Source organism: Mesocricetus auratus, unplaced genomic scaffold (assembly GCF_017639785.1).
Source record: "Mesocricetus auratus isolate SY011 unplaced genomic scaffold, BCM_Maur_2.0 Super-Scaffold_100019, whole genome shotgun sequence".
NCBI lineage: Eukaryota > Metazoa > Chordata > Mammalia > Rodentia > Cricetidae > Mesocricetus > Mesocricetus auratus.
In genome coordinates, this window is record NW_024429200.1 from 34,497,099 (window position 1) to 34,506,521 (window position 9,423).

A 9,423-nucleotide genomic window follows, 5' to 3' on the forward strand; every position below is an offset into this window, starting at 1 on the left:
GCCTGGCACTCAGCTCACAAAGCCTCTGAACTCACGCAGCTTCTCTTGAACATTCTGCTCGTTGGCACTCCCTTCCCAGATTCCTCTTCACCTGAGAAATCTAAAGGATTTGTGTGAGTTACTTAAAGCCACCACAGTGACAGATGCTTTCCACCCAAACTGAGGTGGGCTCTTCAGTGCTGTTAGTATTACTGGGCAATTTTCTCACCTGTCTCTGCAGTGACAATTGGTCTTAATCCACTCAGGTTACTGTGTCAAAATGGTGAATGTATTTTCTCTCAATTCTAGATGTTGGGAAGTCCAAGTTCAAGACACCAACAAATTCAACTCCTGGCAAAGATGTGTTTCATATCTTTCCTTAAAGGTTGAAACGTTAGTTTGCTTTCCCATGTCACCAAGTTTGTATCTTCTTTGAAAGTACGACTGAGTGATTAACATGTCCCGTGGACAACTTCAATATTTGGTCACAGGTTAAGAGTACTTGGTTTCATGCTGGGCAGTGGTGGTGCATGCCTTTAATCCCCACACTTGGGAGCAGAGGCAGGCGGATCTCTGTGAATTCAAGATCAGCTTGGTGTACAGAGTGAGTTTCAGGACAGCCAGGGTTATGAAGAAAAACCTTGTCTAAGAAAAAACCAAAACCTAAACAAAAAGAGTAGTTGGTTTCTCTCCCCTCAAATCCACCTTGAACACCCTATTTCATTCTTCATTTTTTCCATATTGGGGAACTGAACCCATTCCTTATGTATGCTAGGCAAACACCCTACCACTGACTTACAATTTCCTTTTCTTATAAGGACACAAGTCTCATCACAGGACTTCCTCTGCATGCTATCATGTAAACTCAGGTATTTCACAGAAACTCACTTCTTATCACCATCACTTTAAGGGGTAAAGACCTTAGTGTATTTTGGGGAACACGAACATCCCACACATCCATGTGACTTTGCAGACTCTTCCAGTACTCTGTAGGAGGAGAAACTCTTTCACTTCTCATTGCCGTCAGTTGTAGACGTGTGGACTTCTTCCCCTGGTGATGTGTTTGTAGAAGCCACAGAGGAAATTAGTTTTGTTATTATTTAAATGTATTGTTGTTGAGTTTTGCCATGCTGAGTCTCACACATGCTGTAACGGATCTACACTACCAGCCTGACAATTGAATTTGAAATGCTATTGAATCACCAGGCTGCCCTTGTGAGCATGTAGCACGGCCATCAAAGGAATATTTTGCAGCTGGATTCCAGGTCCCAGAGAGGCAGATTCTTCCTGCCTGCCGTAACTCAAAGAAGCAGCTGAGCCCACCCTGAAAATTGTACAGAGAAGCAAATCTGCCCAGCTGTGCTCCTCTCAGACCAGCTAAACTCCAGGAAATCCACAGCCAAATATCTGAAACTTCATCATTTTGAGGCTTTTTGTTGAGTGACAACAAGCACAACTGTCTTATTTCCTTCAAGTATCTTATGCTTCACAGTAGAATCCTGAAATATTTCCACATCTATTCTTTTTATTTCTTTGCATGTGAATTTCAAAGTGTATCTACTTTGGCGTTGCTAATTTAAATGTGGTTGCACTACAATTTTATTTATAGACAGCAAAGCAATGAAAATTTGGATTTTAATCTTGCATTTGAATACCTTAATGAATTGTCTTACTATTGTCTTTTAAACATTAGTAACAAAATGACTGCTTTATGTACTACTAAATTGCTAGAGTATATTTAAATCGCTGCTTCTTTGTATTTAAGTCTTAGCACCACATTTTTCCACTCACAATTACTTTACCTATGAGTTTATTTCAAGTCATCTTTTATGTAACTGGACCATGTCCTCAAATAGACTGTCTTAATCAAGTCTACACAGACATAATTTATATGCAACAAAATCCACACATTTTCACTATACAGTTTAATGAATCTTGACAAATGTATACAACTGGATACCAGTGTAATCAAGACTCAGAATGTTTCAATTACTCTAAAGGGATCCCCTGAGCCCCTTTGAAGTCAGATTTGGTCTTGAACACCAAAGGGCTCATTGATTTCTTTGCTGTTTCTATAGGTTAATTCTGTCTCTTTCAGAATTTGGTAAAATTGGAATGATATAGTATGCACCTCTTTGTGTCATTCTTCTTAGGTTTACTATATTATTTCTACAATTCAACCATGTTTCTTGGCATGGTATTATTATTTTTTGATAATGAAACAGTCTTCAGTATAGGGATATATCATAGTTTTGTCATTATCCAAATCAATAGACATTTGGTATATTTTTGAGTTTAGACGAGTGTGATTATCCATAATTGTATTCAACTCTGGTGCTGTAAATTTTTTCTAAAATTTATAGATGTGGGGGGATATTTGTTTGCTGAGTGAGTGTGGCAGTGTGGTTATGTGCACTATCTGTGTGCAGGTGCCCATGGAGTAAGAAGAGGGTATTGGCTCTCTTGGGCAGTTGTGAGCTACTGGATGTGAGAGCTAGGCATTAAACCAGGGTCCGCTGAAAGAGCAGTGAACACTTTTAACCACTGAGACACCTCTCTAGATCCCTTTCAAAGTCTTTTGTTGAACATAACATGTGTGGTGGTTTGAATGAGAATGGTTTTACAGTCTCACACATTTGAATACTCGGCCATTAGGGAGTATCACTGTTTGAAAGGCCTTGTTGGGGAAAGGGTATCACCAGGGAGTGGGTTTTGAGGTTTCAAAAAGCCCATTCCAAGCCCAGAGTCTCTCTCTTCTCCTGCTTCCTGAGGATCTGTATGTAGAACTCTTATCTACTTCTCCAGTACTATGTCTGTCTGTAAGCCACCACTTGTGGCAATACATAGACTTATAGAAATTGGTTAATTTATAAGAGAGAGCTAGTCAGTAATATGTCTGAGCCATTGGGCAAACAACTGTAGTTGATATTAAGCCTCAGAGTGTTAGTACATAAGTGGCTGTGTGAACAGACAGAAAGGACAGAAAATTTCCAATTGTATCTGACAGGCCAAATGGGACTCTCAGGTTTCTACATAACATCTGAAAAAGCTTTTTTTTTTAAAAAAAAAAAAAGAGAGGGTGGAGGGAGGGGTTCTGGAATGCATATATGGAGCTGGTTCTGTCTCTCATGCTGGACATAATGCACAGATGCTGCAACATTTGAACTTGAGCACAAAGGTGTTTCCATGCATGTTGCATGGTAGATTATCTTTTACTTATACTGACAAAGAAGGTTTATGGGCAGCATGCAACATGCTGCTTCCCAGAGTTGAGGTGGTAAGCATGACTCCAGCCTGGTGATCCCAGAGTTGTTGGTGAATATACCTCTGCCATGTTGGAAAGCCAAATGGCACAGAGCCAGCTGCCAAAGCCACCAGTCCTAGTCATGCCCACTTAACATTCTAAAAATCTCTCCTGGTTGGAAAAGGATTACTGATATGCAATAAGGACAGATTCAGACAAATGGCCTCTAAACAGATTAGAGTGTGTTTGATAAATATACATGGAATTGAGAGAGAGAGATCATAGAGGATAGACTAAATAATAGATAAAAATTAATTTAAGGTTAATAAACTGAGGTTCTTAATGGAGAAATAGAGTAGTAAAAATTATAATAGGCTATGTAAAGATATAAAACACTCAGAAAGTCTGGATTATGTATATTACTGTGTTTACATTGAAATTTTTCATGGTTAATGAACTAACTGCAGAAAGACATTTGATTTTAGGGGTTGATAAGCTAAACCAACATATATATATTTTAAAGGTGTCTTGACCTCAAAATTTAAGTCTAAGGACATGTTATTTTGGAAAAGAGGTACTGCTTTTGTTTCCACAGAAGGTAAAAAGCTATGGATTCCTTCCAGGCTAATATGGTTTGATCAAAAAAACCCACCCTGAAACAGCTTCAAAACAGCTGGCTCAGATGATGCAACCTCACAGACTACTACAGCTGAGATTTAACAGTATTTCTAAATTTTCTCAGGATCCCCATAAGATTAACAGCACTCCTAATCAGCAGGAAGTAGTCTAGAAAACTAGACCCATATCCCTAAATATCATTTATAAATGTTTGTTTTCATTTAAAGGGAGTTAATTATAAATGGTTAATGATCACAGTCAATTTCCTTATGAAGAAAACAAGGGGATATGACATATAAAAGAATATTTTACATTGGTACGGGTTTTGGTTTATTGATTAAGGTCAATTTTGTTATACTGTATATATTTCTACTCTTGTTTAAGGTATTCTGTTTATGCAGTGAGACACATATGCTCCTGGCAACATCAGTTACTTCAGAAAGGATGGTGGGCATCAAAGAAACTCATTATGGAGTTTGCCTTCAGTGTGGTAGGGCTAACCATTTGGGCAGGAAACTGCTCTTGTCCAGACTGCTTAATGGTATGTTACATGAACTAGACATTAGGACCCACAGGAGAGTGACTGCTAAACTTGCCTAGATAAGGTGGGATGGTCTTTCAGGGTTCCTGCTTCACAGAAGAACTTCCAGACATAAGAAAACATCTGAAGAACATTGCCATACAAGACAGATCTTCAAATTTACTGCTTCACTGAGAAGTCTGCCGGGCATTCTAGACCTATAGGCTGAAGATAGATGCCCCAATATTGCAGAGGAACCTTGGATGACTGTCCAGGCAGCCATATGTCTCTGCTATTTCTAGAATTTTAGAAGTTGCTTGCAATGTACTTCCTGTTTACTTAGGTAATATTATATCTTTCTTGGGTCTTTGATGGAGTTGAACACTAGATACTTACTATTATAATTTTCCTTAGTTATAATGAAAGATAAATTAAATATAAAATTTTAGACTCATAAAGATAGGTTAGATTATAAAGTAGTTTCTTTAGTTTTACCAGATAAAATACACTAAATATTATATTTGTTTCTTGATAACTGACTTGTTATATATAATTTTACTATGTTAAATTTAAAATCTTCCTTTTTAATTAGACAGAAAAGGGGATGTCCTTCTGTATGCTGCAAATATATGTTGCTTTTTTTTGGTTGATGAGCAAAGCTGTTTCTGCCAGTGGCTGGGCAGAATATAGCTAGGTGGGAAATCCAAAGATGCAGACAGAAGGAAAGTGAAGTCAGAGAGATGCCATGTAGCATTTGAAGGAGTAACATGCTGGAGCATTAAGTGTAAATCACAGCCTTGTGACAATACATACATTAATAGAAATAGGTGAATTTATATAAGAGAGCTAGCCAGTAATATGTCTGAGCCATTGGCCAAACACTGTAATGGATACTAAGCCTCAAAATGTTATTTCATAAGCAGCTGTGGAAACTGACAGGAGTGAAAGAAAACTTCCAATTACAGCCTCCAGTGCTGGGATTAAAGGCATGAGCCTTCACACTTGACCATTTTCTTTTTAAGAAAAAAATGTCACAAGCTCACTTAGACTTCTTATTTTAAGTTAGAGCTATGATTTATTCCAAATTAATTAGGGTGGGTTTTTTGTATATGCAATAAAGTATGACTTAAGTTTTGCCTAACAGAATACATAACATTATTTATTGTCAAGTTTTACTGAATTTTCTTGGCAGTTTGTGGTAAACAAATAGATACTAATCACACAGGTGAAATTTTTGCATTGGATTCTCTATTAGTTTTAAAGGTTTTGCCCAACTATATGTGAGTATGTGCTACAAGTTGCTGATGCTTTGAAATCAGGCAGATTTGCTTCTCATGCTTTCTGTTTATTTTATCTATTCATTTTATTTTTCATTTCTTTGTACATATATGTATATATTATTGGGAGCACACTAGCGGTACATGAGGAGGCCAGAGGACAACCAGGGGGAGTCTGCTCCCTGTATCATATGGTTCTTCAGGGTCAACCTCAGGGTGTCAAGCTTGATAGCACATGCCTTTATAAGCTCAGCCATGTTAGCTGGCCTTTACCTACTTCTTAATTAAAAAAATTAAATTTACTTTTCTAGGTCTTTTGCTTTTCTTAGAAAATTTAAAGTACTTGTAGCAATATTTGTATGGTTGTAGTTTGATTTGTATTACATTTAGTCTATTAATAAACTTATAGAGAATTGAACCTAAACATTTAAAATTCCAGCCCATTGACAAATACCTACCAACTCAGGTTTATAATTGTCTTTCTCCAGTGGTCAGTTCTTTTTAGTTCATTTTCAGTAATGTGTGAAGTCTCAGTTAGTTTTCTAAGTTTATTCTTAGTTGTCTTTGGGTATTGTTTTTATCACGGCTAATTTTCCTTGTTTATTGCTAGCACAGATAAATATAGTTAAAGTATCTTGATGCGGATCACACTATGTTGCTAATTTTTCTTAGGAAGTCTAGTGACCTTTTATAGATCTCTACGTATTTTCTAAAGAGATGGTTATTTTGTGTGTGACTGAAGAAAACTTACCAGTTTGCCAATCTGCAATTACAATCTGTATGCTGTCCCCTTACTCAATTTTTTTTCACTGTATAATTTTCTCTGTGGGAAGGTATTTAATTGGAATTTTAATTTCCCTAACAAATATAGGGAATTTTGGCTAATTGGCTTCATGAGTCTATATTGTAAGCCTGTGGGGCTTGAAAAAAGAGAAATCTCTTGCTGTTGTTTTGGAATCCCACAGCTTCCTGCAATGGACTGGTGCCCAAGCATGGCCACGTTGCCAGCTCTAAATTCCTGTTTGTCTTGTAGAAACATTGTCATTTGTTTTTCTGTTTCTTCTTCAGTCTGTTTTGTAATTTATGTCTTTGTATAAAATTTGTTAGATTACAGGAATTATTATCACATACTTTAAAGGAATATCTTGTTCTTTCAGTGGCTACATTATTGCTAGCATTTATCTTTTCATGACCTTTTGGTCTTGATAATGGAGTCATCTCTTAGTTTTGTTATTGTTCAGTGTAGTTGGAGTTTAACTATGTTAATCTTTTTAGAAAACATGTTTTCCCTGTTTTAACTTTTATTTATTTTTTAAAATTCCTTATAGATGCATCTCACGTGTTGGGTAAATACTCCCTGCTGCCCCGTTCTTCCTGTTGTCCCTTTTCTCACTGCTCCCAACTGACTTTTGTCCTCTTTGTTTCCCTAGACAATTTCATTTAACAGTACCAAGCATGATTTTATGTGACCCTATAAAGCCAAGGAACTGTAAATGAGAGGCAGCAGATGCTATTTGTCTTTCAGAGACTGGATTATTTTGCTTAATCTGGTCGTTTCCTGTGGCATTCATTTTTCAACAAACAATGTAACCTCATTCTCCTTTGCGGCTGGCAAGCGTTGTTTCCCATGGCTCTGTTGTGGACACCTACTTCATTTTTTAAAAATTTCTGCTTTACTGTTGTTACTCCTATTAGATTTAACTTTCCTTTAGTAGGCTTGTCTTAGGGTTTCTATTACTGTGAAGAGACACCGTGATAGCACTCACATTGAAAACATTTTTTTGGGGGGGCTGGCTTGCATTTCAGAGGTTTAGTCCATTGTCATCACCGTGGGAAGTATGGTGGCACACAGACAGACATGGTGCTGGAGAGACAGACGGCTGACAGTTATACGTCTGGATCAGCAGGCAGTGGGAAGAGAGAGTGACACCAGGCCAGCCTTGACCATCTATCTGAAACCTCAAAGCTCAACTCCAGTGACAGACTTCCTCAGAAAAAGGCCACACCTCCTGATAGTGCCACTCACTATCAGCCTGCAGAGTCCATGTTCATTCAAACCACCATAAGCCTATTAATGGGAAATGTTAATTTAGGGATTTTTATCTTTCTCCTTTCTTTTACCTTCTTCTTTTACTTCTCTCTCTCTCTCTCTCTCTCTCTCTCTCTCTCTCTCTCTCTCTCTCTCTCTCTCTCACACACACACACACACACACACAGACACACACACAAACAGTAGGAACAAGACCTCACTGTTACTAGAAATTTTGGGGAGCCCACATTGGATACAACATATGCACTTTTTATCTTACATGGTGTCTCAGTCATGGTCCTATTGCCCGTGAGAAAGCATCATGAGCACAGTAACTTTTATAAAAGAAAGCATTTAATTGGGACTCACAGTTTCAGAGGTTTAGTCTACTATCATTGTGGTAGGCGAACAGGGGAGCACACAGGCAGACATGGTGCTGGAGAAACAGCTGAGAGTTTTACATCTGGATCCATGAGCAGCAGAAACTGAGTGACACTGGGCCTGGCTTGTTCTTTTGAAACTTCAAAGCCCACCCTCAGTGACACAGTTCCTTCAACAAGGTCACACCTCCTAACCCTTCCCTGATGATTAAGCATTCAAATATACTATGGGAACCGTTCTTATTCAAACCACCACACACGTGGTGTCCTGTGTCAGTTAAGACTTGTTGATATAGAATGCTGTTTCTATTGCCCACGTACCCTCAATGAAAACTTGCATCCATCTGGAGACATGCCTCTATAAGAAAATGACTTTGCCAATTTCCCATGTGTCTGCAGTCTTGAACTCCTTGACATGGCCAGATCAGCACCATACCATTAATCATGTACTCCTCTACTCCCTATATTTCCCCTTAGTTATTCCGTAGATACTCAAGATGGGTGCTCTTATTTACTCCAAGGAAGGTTCATTGCAAGGTTGAACACCAGACTATAAAGTAGATAAGAAGAAAGAACATAAGAGCTATGCCCAACTAAGACAAAAGGAATGCTTTAATAAATTAAAGAGATTAAGTCCTTGAAGCTCATTGAGTTTTTATAGTATTAATAAGAAAAGTAGTCTGAACATAAACCCTTTTTTGCATTATTCTAGCATAATTGGTCCAAATACCCAGGAGGTGGGCCACAGTTAATTCCCAATTACACCTTCTAGTTATGAGGAACTGCTGACACACACGTGTTGGCAATCCATGTTATATATTACATTCTGTCTAAATTGCTAAATAGTTGAAAGGAGTTCATTAGGACTCCAGGTGGTTAGAATGTCTCCTCCCCCAATAGGTGGAGGGGTAATCATTACTGACTCATACTGGTATGGACGAATGGGAGCAAGCTACCAGACGAAAAGTCAGTGCCTCGGGATAAACGTCCACTAGGCTTGTCTCCTGACCAGACTTACCTGCATAGATATGATTACCAGACACAGCAGAAAAACAGCCTTGGGTCATTTTCCAATTCCAGGCCTCTTCACACCTGGACACAGGATCTTCACTGGACCAAAAGTGACTATTTCACCCTTTAGGGGAAGAAACAGTACAACGTTGTCCCCCAACATTACCATGAGGGGTAGGTCAAACCATCTTCCGCTCATGATATCTATTTGGTAGAGGTAAGAGTTAGTGGGTTGACTGCTTTGCTTCTCTCACCTTCAGCTTGAAATTTGAACCACAATATCTATCTCTGTTTTTTTTTTTTATTTATCATGCTACATGCAAAGGCCACCAAGAATATGGAACTGGTTTTTGTTTTTTGGTGCC

General features: G+C 38.2%; 1 long non-coding RNA gene across 1 annotated transcript; it reads right to left on the reverse strand.

Moving 5' to 3' along the window:
* Positions 1 to 8,003: 8,003 nt before the first annotated feature.
* LOC121133012 lies at positions 8,004 to 9,423 on the reverse strand. The gene is made up of 2 exons (XR_005869733.1): positions 9,066 to 9,423; positions 8,004 to 8,597 (listed from the first exon to the last, which is right to left on the reverse strand). It is a non-coding gene; the product is annotated as an uncharacterized LOC121133012 (long non-coding RNA).